Here is a 12,639-nt window from a genome sequence, read left to right as displayed (position 1 = left end):
GCCTTCTGCTATGTTTCTATGCCTTTTGGGCTCAAGAGTACCCAGGCAACTTATCAGCGTTGTGTGCAGAATTGTCTTCACACGCAGATTGGGCGTAATGTTCATGCCTATGTGGATGACATTGTGGTAAAATCCAGGAAGAGGGAAACACTGATAGATGACCTCAAGGAGACGTTTGACAATCTTGAGGTTTACAAAATGATGCTTAATCCGGATAAATGTGTTTTTGGTGTTCCGCAGGCAAGCTCTTAGGTTTTCTTGTATCCAACAGGGGCATTGAGGCTAATCCGGAAAAAATCAAAGCAATCACATCACTGGCTAAACCGAAGTGTATCAATGATGTTCAGCGTCTGGCGGGTCGGATTGTAGCCCTTAGCCGGTTTATCAGCCGTTTGGGAGAGAAGGCAATTCCTTTGTATCAGATGTTGAAAAAGACAGATGACTTTGTCTGGAGTGATGCAGCCAATGCAGCTTTTGAGGAGTTAAAGCGGCAGTTGGTTGAACCGCCGGTTCTTGCACCTCCGGTTGATAATGAGCCTTTGCTGTTATACGTGGCTGCCAATGCCCGAGCGGCCAGTGTGACAATTGTGGTTGAGCGTAAGGAAGCTGGGAAGGAATATCCGGTTCAACGACCTGTATGCTACATCAGTGAAGTCCTGATCGAGTCAAAACAACGCTATCCACATTGGCAGAAGTTGGTGTATGGAGTTTTTATGGCAAGTCGAAAACTCAAGCAATACTTTCAAGGCCATCCCATCACAGTGGTCAGTTCTGCTCCTCTGGGTGATATAATTCAAAATAGGGAAGCGACTGGCCGGGTTGAAAAGTGGGCAATTGAGCTTGGTCCACATGGTTTGAAGTATGTGCCTCGAACAACTATCAAGTCTCAGGCCCTTGTGGACTTTATTAATGATTGGACCGAGTTGCAAGCACCAGAAGACAAACCGGATAATACATACTGGACTATTCATTTTGATGGATCCAGGCAGTTGGAGGGCTCGGGGGCTGGAGTTGTCCTTGCTTCCCCTTGAGGTGATAAAATTTGTTATGTTCTCCGTTTGATGTTTCCCTGTACTAACAATGCAGCTGAGTACGAAGCATTATTTCATGGTCTCCATGTGGCTAAAGAGATGAACTTAAGTCGAGTTCATTGTTTTGGAGATTCTGATCTGGTGGCTCAGCAAGTTTCTGGCACTTGGGATTCTAAGGATCCACTCATGGCGGCTTACAGACGTGAGGTAGATATTGTGGCGGGTCACTTCAAAGGATATCAGGTTGAGCATATTGATCGGCGCAAAAACGAAGTAGCAGATGCTTTGAGCCGGCTCGGATCTCAGCGTAAACCGGTACCTCCTAATACCTTTTTAGATATCTTGCATAACCCGTCTGTTAAGTTGCCTACAGAAGAGGATTTGGATGTTCCTGATCCGGAGGCTCAATTGGTGGCTGCTTTGCATATTGTACCGGATTGGAAGGTTCCATATCTGGCATATATGAACCGGGGCGAGTTACCAGACGATGAAGTTCTGGCTCGGCAGATAGTCCGGCGATCCAAGTCCATGGTTATTCACAATGGCGAGTTACACCGCCGTAGCGTTTCAGGCGTATTTCAGCATTGTGTTTCTTCGGAAGAAGGCCAAGAGAACCTACGGGAAATTCATGAAGGGGATTGTGGTCATCATGCCGGTTCAAAGTCCCTGGTTGCAAAGGTTTTTCGACATGGGTTCTACTGGCTGACAGCTCATGCTGATGCGGAGGATCTGGTAAAGCGATGTGATGCTTGTCAAAAGTTTTCACGCAGAGCTCATGTTTCGGCTCAAGAACTACGGATGATTCCTATCACTTGGCCTTTTGCCACTTGGGGGCTTGATATGGTGGGACACTTTAAACGTTCCAAGGATAAGAAGACCCACCTATTGGTGGCAGTTGATAAATTCACCAACTGGGTTGAAGCGGAGACTGTCAGCAAGTGTGATGCGGCTACGGCGGTTTAGTTTCTCAAAAAGATTATCTTCCGCTTTGGCTTTCCACACAGCATCATCACGGACAATGGCACAAACCTTTCTAAAGGTGAGATGGAAGATTTCTGTCAGAGAGAACACATCCGGCTTGACTTAGCATCTGTGGCGCACCCTCAATCCAACGGTCAAGCAGAGAGAGCCAATCAAAAAATCTTGAAAGGTATTAAACCCCGGCTCATGATTCCCTTGAAGCGGACGCCGGGTTGTTGGGTGGAAGAATTACCTGTCTTATGGAGCATCAACACCACCCCCAATCGTTCAACAGGATACACACCTTTCTTCATGGTGTACGGGGCAGAGGTGGTCCTCCCAAGTGATATTCATCATGACTCGCCCCGGGTTGCTAATTATGTTGAAGCGGAGAACGAGCAAGCACGCCAAGAGGCGCTGGATCTGTTAGATAAGAAACGGGACATGGCTCTGGCTCGATCGGTGGTTTATCAACAAGACCTATGGCGTTATCACAGCCGCCGGGTTAGGACAAGAACCTTTCAAGAAGGCGACTTGGTGCTCCGGCTCATCCAGGATCAGACCGACATGCACAAGTTATCCCCACCTTGGGAAGGATCCTTTGTGGTCAGCAAAAATCTGCACAACGGATCATACTACCTCATTGACATTCGAGACAACTCACGCAACCCTGAGGAGGAGACCCGGCGGCCGTGGAACATAGCTCTCCTATGGCCTTATTACACTTGAGCCATAGGCTTTTCTTATGTACATATTTTGACAATGTATATATTATGATCAATAAAGTAAACTAGCATCCTTGCTAAAAGTAGGGCCTCTGCTATTTTTTCTCAAATATCCTTTGAGTTACATGGGGGCTTCAGCTTAAAAAGCGGAGTACTACCTGTCAAACCGGCTATCATGCCCCAATACAGCTTGGGAGCTTCACACCCAAGGGGCCAAAGAGAGTCTAGATGGTATGCACAGCTCAAACATAGGCACCCAATGAGCACAGCTCATCATGTTACTTGGGGGCTCCTTGTGTCAAATACCAAGGAGTTTGAAAGGACCCTTGTAGCTGGGTATCGACCCACGGCTTGGAAGCCTGGTGTATTCACCTAAAACCCCGGGTTAACCTGCCTTCATCAAGTAAGACACTCCTATCCAGGTAATCCTGGCATGACCCTCCGAACGTTTGACAGTTACTCTCATTGAGACCCTGAACTTGTCAAAGTTAAAAGGGTGATTGGTTAGTTGGAGGTCCATCTTAAAAGGCTTTGCTAAATGGTTCAACTCAGCGGCCTGGCAGCCCATGAAAAGCCTCGAATTTGGGCCTGGTAGCCCTTGAAAAGCCTCGACTACACGGTTTTATTTGCGTTTGTCACTTTTCTTTTTGATCAATATATGTTCTACCGGTTTCTTTGACCTAGTATGACTTGTCAGTCATCCTACTAGCCCGGTGTTCATTAAACCGGCTTGGTTTTCAACTACACGTTGACAGACCTTATTATCAAACCGGAGTTCGTTAACCCGGCCTGGATTTGACTACTTGTCGCCAGTTTTGATCATCTGGTGTTTATCATCACCCGGTATGACTTATTATACGCCATCAGTACATAATGGAGTTATACAAGAATTTCAGATTTGGGTTTTCACCCTTATTACAATCAAAGTTGGTCAACCAACTAAAGTGATATTACATCACAGACAAAGGGGTTGCATATTATGGTACATGAACAAACATTTGAAATTATCCTGGCGGATCACGTAAAGTATCTCCTACTACACGATGGCAGCAGATCAAAATATTTTTGCTACCCTATTACAAGGCACTTAAACGGCCCAAAATCTGGAATTGTTTTAAACCGGACAGTTTTTGACATATCAACCGGATTGCCGAATCAAGCTTCATCGCCATGTTGATGTGAAGTAGATGGGTCATCTGGCGTTGGTTCAGCCTCCTCCTCCCCATCCAATGGCTGGAAGTCAGTGGTGGTCCAGTAAATCCGGGTTAAGGCCTGAAAGACAGCCGCTTCACTTATAAGCTCAGTCGGATCAACGTTAGGGGCGTAAGTGTGCTTACGGATTGGCGGAATAAGATTTTGCACTTCTGGAATGACAGCCTCAGCCCGTTTGTTGTTAGCATCATAGAAGGATCGGTGAACCGTCAAGTTAGCTTCTTCTGCCAACTAACTCGCCAGAGGACGCATCTCCCTCATCACACGTCTGAGGGCTTCGTTATCAAACACTTACCCATTTTCTTGTTCACTGGGGAAGCCCTTGGCTATATCAACCGGATCAAGATCAGCTATCCATGCCTTGGCTCGAGTAAGTGCTAACAAAGTGCTAGCCCTGGCAGCGGATCACTTCAACTCTTCTATCTGTGCTGGTGTCATAGATAACCTGGCTAGCGTATCCTTGATCAGTGTTGAGGCCACATTGTCGTAGGAAGATGTGCAGATAACCCGCTGGGTACCGGTATACAACTGTTCAATCAGCGTATAGGCGGCCTTGAGCTTCTTCCGCATATCAGAGCCCAGATGAGCAATGCAGCTACCTATAGCGGTTTAAGGATTTCAAGTTAAACCGGCAAATTTTCAAAGCGAAATATTCATAAAGCCTTAGTAAACAGTGCTTACCAAATATTGCAGAAGTCATGGCATTGACTTGGTGCTTTAATCCAGTAAGCTCTTCCGTCATCAGTTTAAGAGCCAATTCAGCGTCTTCCGCCCGCTTCAGCAATCCAGCCTTTTCGGTATCCCAGTTGGCCCGCTCAGACTTGAACCAGCCTTTGAGCTGCTCCATGGTGGTTAAGGCAGTTTTCAATTCATCCCTGGCCTTGGTGGTTTCTGCTTGTTGGGCTTTCAGATTTTCTTGAAGATCGGCAATTTGAGAGACTTGTTGATTTATCTCACTCTGCAACAGTAAGAAGAGCATGTCGATACCTTTTTGAAAGTCCCAAGTATATAACCAGTTATACACTTGGCACTTGGGGGCTAATGTGGATCACCTTTTTCTACTGCTTATTGAAGTCCCACGGATTAATACAAGTTTTAATCATGGTACTTGGGGGCTAATGTGTGTTTGATCAAACAATACACAAGGAAAATCAACAAAGTACAGTACGGAATATAAAAGTCCCGGTTTGATTTTCTAAAGACAAACCGGCCCTTGGGGGCTACAATGCAATGAAGGTACAGAGCAAAAGATCAAACTGTTTACCTCATAGCACTCCTTCATCAGTTTTACCAAACCGGCTTCATAATCCCGGCTGGTGTAAAGCCGGTTCGAGAAACCGGAGTGAAGGTCTTGAGCAGAAAGATCAACATAGGATGACAAATCAGTCTTCCCCTTCCCCTTGCTCTTAGCAGCAAATTCATCCTTGGCAGTGTGCTTTGATAGAGCAACAGGATTACCAGGGGTGGTATATGCAGTGCCAGTAACAACAACATCATCGCGTTTGGCCGGGCTAGATGGGTTGACATTCTTAACAGGGCTTGGCGCTTTGGCAGCAGGGCTCGGCGGTCTGTTAACTGGGCTTGGCGGATCAGCAGTTGAATCCCGCTGCTCAGCAATTCGACTTGGAGGGGCATGAGGATGTGATGTATCAACATGTACATCCGGTTCAACTTCTGGCGGATTAGCATCAGCGCCTAGGGTTTGCAGAGCAGAGCTGTCTATGGCAATCTCAGGATCTTTGCCATCATTCTCTGGGGTCTTCTCCGGATCAACATCATCAGTAGGGTCGCTGGTCTTGGCTTTCTTACTTAATCGGGCTTTGGCACTACAACATCAAAAGTTAAGAATATGACAAACCGACACATGAAGAAACAAGATAAGGAACAATGTACTTACCCAGCGACGGTCTTGAGAGGAGGCAGCTGAGTGGTTGATGAACCGCCGGACGAGTTGGAAGATGCCTGATAATTCGGGTCAGACGGATTGACTGGGCATCGGAAGAAACCCTTCAAAGGATAAAGTTTTTTAGGAGAACAAGTCACCTCTGGACGATGTTTCTGGGTTGGTGTATCTGCTAAACCGGACGAAGTGATTTGCTGACCACTATGCCGGGTTGTGCGACGCTCTGCAACTTGCTGTGTCTTCAAAGAAAATTTTGGATCCAAATGAGCAAGGGGGTGAGATTGTTTTACTTTTCGGACTGTACGGTGAACTCTTTGAACCGGTACAAGATCTGAATCGGAAGAAAGAGTAATTACCTCAACATGGTCTGCGTGGCTGGCCTCAGCATCATCCTGGGAATAATCGTTGTTAATAAGATGTACGAAAAAGGAACCAAGTGAGTCAAGTTCTACCTCTGCATCTGATTCCTCATCTTCTGGCGGATCAGAAGACTCGGTGGTTTTCTTCTTGGCATTTTTCTTGGTGGCCTTGCTCTTTGCACGAGGAGCCCTGGCCGGTTTAGTCCGTTTCTAGAAGGAACTGTTAGCCTGAAATTAAGGCAAGAAAATGTTAGTACATAGTTAATGCGGAGGCGAGTCAGTAAGTATTAAGAATTTTACCGGTGGCGGTTTATTGGAGACGTAAAAGGGTGGCAAACCGGTTTGGCTGCATGCAGAGATCGTTTCATCGAGCATCTTCTTCACATATTCAGTAACTTCAAGGTCTGTCATTACTACTTCATGATATCGTTGAGGGTCTTTGACGTTGCCAGTATATTCATGCATCAATCCGGGGCGGCGGCTTAAAGGCAGAATGCCCCAAGATACCTAGCAGCGGACAAGGTCAATGCCAGTCAAACCGTTGGCCATGAGAGCCCAGAGCTTGGCGATTTGAGGTGCAAAGTTTTTCCACTCCGAGGCGGACAAGCGTGAAGGTAATGGGTGACCGTCGCTAAGCCGGTGAGCACGGTAACCCGACAAAGGATTTTCTCCATCAGGGGCAGTGTTCCGGCAGTAAAACCAAGTCTGGTTCCAATCTTTAGGATGGCTATGATGTTTTGCATGTGGGAAGTCAACTTCTTTCCTCTTCTGAATTGAAACACCACCGAGTTCTATGTTGGGGCCATCAGAGAACTCTGTACGGCGGTTCAAGTGGAAAAAAATTCCGGAATAACTCTACAGATGGCTCTTCTTGAAGGTAGACTTCGCAGAATACTTGAAAGTTGCATATATTGGACACGGAATTCAGACCAATGTCTTGTGGATGGAGCTGGAAGCTTGCGAGGACATCCCGGAATTTTTTTGACCCGGGCGGGCTGAATCCCCGGTCTAAGTGTTGCATAAATACAATCACTTCTCCATCTTGAGGTTCAGGTGGGCATTAAGAGCCCGGAACTCGCCAGTGAAGGACCCTTTTTGAGGCTAAAGCGCTAGTGGTGATGTATTCGTTGATTTGTGTCTCCGTAATCCGGGACGAAACCCAATTGCAAGCAGAGAATTGTTTGGTCATCTCGGAAGGAAACTGAAAGGAAAAGTAAAGGCCGGTTTACGAATTAAACGGTTTAAGTATTATTCAGTGTTAAACTGGAAAATTGCTGTTCAAATTCAGTTGGTGGTTTAAGAGAGGGCTAATGATATATGGCGGATTGGTTATCAGAAGTTAAACCGCCTGTAGGCAGAAGGGCTTGGGTTCAAAATCTACTAAGTGTTACAAAAACAGGTTTCACAATATCGCAGTACAATTTTAGATCTACCGTGGATAATTAAAGAAAAGTTTCCTGAACCCTGTAATGGCGCTAAGAGGAACAGGGAAGATCCAGACAGAGTCTGTTCTGAGCAGTAAGAAGCCATGAGATGGTGGACTATCAAAATGAATCTAGCCGCAAATCAAAGCTTAGCAGATGCATATATACACCCTCAGTAAGCGGACTAAGGAGAAGGTTGCAGCAGAACTAAGGAACGACGGCAGACATGGATGAAGTCGAAAACCCTAACAAAAATCTAGGGTTACAGGGAAGTGAACTTACCAGGGCTATTCGGCAGCGGAGGAACACGTCAGAGTCTCTGGAACAAACAGGGTGATGCAGCGGCCTTGGTCGGTGCAGATTCGAAGATCGACGGCGGTGGCGGCGCTGGAGTTCTTCGGTCGCGAGGAAGAAGATGAGGGGAAAGGGGAAAAATGGAAGTGTCCGTTGGGGTTATTTATAACAGGGAAAGGAGATAAAGACTGGCGCGAAAATCGAGGAGTTCAAAGCGGCAAGTGGCGCAACTGTCACCTCGATTTCCGGGATGACATTAATGAAGGGAATCTTTTTATTTGTTTTTTTACAGAGATGACGTCATGATGATCCGTTGATGTATCCATAGGATGATGTCACAGCGGTTTAACAAAGTTTATAAAACAAGACGTCATGGCGGTTTATGAGAAGCAAAGGAAGATGTTCACATGATTTTTCTAAGTATTGAAGATTGATATGAACAAATTCAAATCACTCTGGGGCCTAATGTTGGGGATATAACTATTGAGTATAAACCGCCTCGGAAGGGGCCAGTTTACCCTCAACCGTATTGAAGCCCATGAAGACTCAGAAGATGGCGTTTTACTGTGAAGCTTAAAGGCCCGGAGCCCAGTGGCGGATTAGGGCCCATAATAACAGACCGCCATCGTTATGTAAACTTGTGTTGTAAGTTAGGAAAGGAGAGACCGAGCCGGACCCTTGTATGAGTCGGCCTCGGGACTCTGTAGACCGGCAGGGCGTCAACCTGTGTATATAAAGGGACGACCCGGCGGCGGTTCAGGGACAACAGACAACAACTCGAGACTCAGGCAAGCGTATTTGCTTCCTGGTTATCGAAACCCAATCAATCCCATCACAACTAGATGTAGGCTTTTACCTTCATTGAAGGGGCCGAACTAGTATAAAACTCTCGTGTCCCTTGTCCGGTTTAACCCCTTCAAGCTAACCCATTGCGATGGCTCCACGACTAAGTCCTTTCATGAGGACATCTGACGTGTTAATTCCACGACAAAAACCCAAGAAGGTGAAAGATCAGTTAGGACAGGACGTCCTGAATTTTCCGTGTTACATACACACGACAAAATATGAGGAAGGTAACCTTATTCAACCCAAGCATACCACTCGGCAATGTCGACTCCTGATTTAGAGCTTCTGAGAGAATTAGTCCAATGAGAAAGAATCTGATAAGGAAGATGAGAAAGAGGAAGAGGATGGTTACCCTAAGGTCAATGCTACCTATTTTTGCCGATGTGGAAAGCAAAAGTCGACTGAAAGTCATTAATAGAGAAGTGAATATGGTTGCTCCAGCAACTCCTACGTATTTAAAGTGGTCGAAGACGCCCATTATATTCGACCAGTCAGATCACCTGGCACACGTTGCTAGCCCTGGGCGGCAAGCGCTGGTGGTCGACCCAGTCATGGGGGGCACCCGACTGACCAAGGTCCTTATGGATAGAGGGAGTGGGCTGAACATTCTATACGCTAAGACCCTAGAAGGGATGGGCATTCCGATGTCCAAACTCATTGAGAGCAACATGCAGTTCCACGACGCCATTCCTGGAAAAAGGCAAAGTCACTCGGGAAGATTACTCTTGATGTGGTTTTCGGTGATTCCAAGAATTACCGCAAAGAAAAGTTGACATTTGAGGTGGTGGATTTCTGCAGTGCTTATCATGCCATTCTGGGCAGGCCTACATATGCTCGTTTCATGGCTCGGACGTGTTACATATATCTCAAGTTGAAGATGCACAGTCCCAGAGGTGTGATCACAGTCACAGGAAATAGACAGAGAGCAGAAGAGTGCCTTCAAAAGGGTTGCAAGATTGCAGATGAACAGATGGCAGCCGTAGAGATGCAGGAGTATCAGAAAACCGCAGATCCGAGTGATTTGCTACAGTCCAAGAAGCCTGCTTTAGAATCTGCATTTCAGTCGGCTGGAGAGACCAAGCCTGTTCATATCCACCCGGAGGACTTTCTAATGCAGCTCTAACTCACATATCAACGACACTCAACAGCAAATAGGAAGGCGCGCTCATCCAGTTCCTCCGGGAGAACTGGGACATCTTCGCATGGAAACCTTCTGACATGCCAGGTGTACCCAGGGGGCTGGCTGATCACCGTTTGCGTGTCGACCCAAAAGCAAAACCAGTCAAAGAGCATCTTCGACGGTCTGCCGTTGAGAAGAGAAAGGCGATTGGCGAGGAGGTGGCTCGGCTCTTGGCCGCTGAGTTCATCCGTGAGATTACCACTCCAAGTGGCTCGCCAGCGTCATCATAGCCCCTAAGAAAGATGATTCACTTTGTATGTGTATTGATATCAAGCATATCAATTGGGCCTGCCCGAAAGATCATTTTCCTCTCCCCTACATCGATCAGATAGTTGACTCGATAGTGGGGTGGGAGCATTTATCCTTCTTGGATGCGTATTATAGGTACCATCAGATCTGTCTATATGGGCCTAATGAAATAAAAACAGCCTTCATCACCCCATTTGGGTGTTTTTGCTATGTTACCATGCCTTTTGGTCAGAAGAATGCTGGAGCCACGTTCATGCGCATGATACAGAATTGCCTGCTCACTCAAATCAGTCGGAACATGGAAGCATACATGGATGATATCATGGTCAAGTCACGCAAGAGTTTCGACCTGCTGACTGACCTCGTTGAAACCGTTGCCAACCTAAGAAGATATGACACCAAGTTAAATCCATCCAAGTGCACATTCGGAGTCCCAGGAGGGAAGTTGGTCGGTTTCCTTGTTTTCGAATGAGGAATTAGCGCAAACCCGGAGAAGATTGGTGCAATCGTCCGAATGAAGCGCCCTGTGCATGTGCACGATGTTCAGAAGCTTACGGGTTGTTTGGCTGCACTGAGTCGATTCATTTCTCGCATCGGTGAAAAGGCACTGCCTCTTTACCGCTGATGAAAAAGTCAGATACATTCGAGTGGACTCTTGAAGCTGAGGCAGCGTTTGTAGAGCTCAAGGCCCTGCTTTCCACCCAGCCAGTGCTTGTTGCTCCAGTCAATAAAGAGCCTCTGTTGTTGTATATTGCATCCACTGGACAAGTTGTTAGCACAGTGCTCACAGTCGAGCGGGAGGAAGAAGGCAAAGCCTATAAAGTTCAACGCCCAGTGTACTACATCTCTAAAGTTTTGACTCCGTCCAAGCAGAGATATCCGCATTATCAGAAGCTTGTCTATGGAATCTATATGACCACGAAGAAAGTTGCACATTACTTTGCAGATCACTCGGTTTCAGTCGTTAGTGATGCTCCATTGTCAGAAATTTTGAACAATCGAGACGCAACTGGTCGAGTGGCTAAGTGGTCTATTGAACTCCTTCCTCTTGATATCAGGTTTGAAGCAAAGAAGGCTATTAAGTCTCACGCAATTGCAGATTTCTTGGCCGAGTGGATTGAGCAACAACAACCGACTCAAGTCCACTCGGAACACTGGACCATGTTCTTTGACGGATCCAAGATGTTGAATGGTTCTGGTGCTGGAGTGGTTCTGGTATCCCCGAGAGGTGACAAGCTCAATTATGTGTTACAGATTCACTTTGATTCTTCCAACAATGAAGCCGAGTATGAAGCATGATACGTCTCCGTCGTATCTATAATTTTTGATTGTTCCATGCCAATATTATTCACTTTCATATACTTTTTGGCAACTTTTTATATTAATTTTGGGACTAACTTATTGATCCAGTGCCCAGTGCCAGTTCCTGTCTGTTGCATGTTTTATGTTTCGCAGAATATCCATATCAAACGGAGTCCAAACGGGATAAAAATGGACGGAGCTTATTTTAGGAAAATATGGAAAATTCTGGAAGAAAAATCAACGCGAACCAGTGCCCGAGGTGGTCACTAGGCAGGGGGTGCGCCTGCCCCCCTAGGCGCGCCCCTACCCTCGTGAGCCCACCGTAAGGTGGTTGACACTCTTATTTTGCCGCAAGAAAGCTAATATTCGAAAAAAAAATCACGTCGAAGGTTTCAGGCCAATCGGAGTTATGGATCTCCATATATACACGAAACGGTGAAACAGAGCAAGAACAGAACGCAGAAACAGAGAGATAGATCCAATCTCGGAGGGGCTCTTGCCCCTCCCAAGCCATGGGAGCCAAGGACCAGAGGGGAAACCCTTCTCCCATCTAGGGAGGAGGTCAAGGAAGAAGAAGAAGAAGGGGGGCTCTCTCCCCCTTGCTTCCGGTGGCGCCGGAACGCCGCCGGAGGCCATCATCATCACGGCGATCTTCACCAACACCGCTGTCATCTTCACCAACATCTCCATCACCTTCCCCCTTCTATATCCAGCGGTACACTCTCCCGCAACCCGCTGTACCCTCTACTTGAACATGGTGCTTTATGCTTCATATTATTTTCCAATGATGTGTTGCCATCCTATGATGTCTGAGTAGATTTTCATTATCCTATCGGTGATTGATGAATTGCTATGATTGGTTTGAGTTGCATGTTTTATTATTGGTGATGTCCTATTGTGCCCTCCGTGTCGCGCAAGCGTGAGGGATTCCCGCTGTAGGGTTTGCAATATGTTTGTGATTTGCTTATGGTGGGTGGCGTGAGTGACAGAAGCACAGACCCGAGTAAGTAGGTTGCGCATGGGATAAAAGGGGACTTGATGTTTAATGCTATGGTTGGGTTTTACCTTAATGAATCTTTAGTAGTTGTGGATGTTTGCTAGAGTTCCAATCATAAGTGCATATGATCCAAGTAGAGAAAGTATGTTAGCTTATG

Source organism: Triticum dicoccoides, chromosome 2B (assembly GCF_002162155.2).
Source record: "Triticum dicoccoides isolate Atlit2015 ecotype Zavitan chromosome 2B, WEW_v2.0, whole genome shotgun sequence".
NCBI lineage: Eukaryota > Viridiplantae > Streptophyta > Magnoliopsida > Poales > Poaceae > Triticum > Triticum dicoccoides.
Note: the sequence above shows the minus strand (reverse complement) of the source record.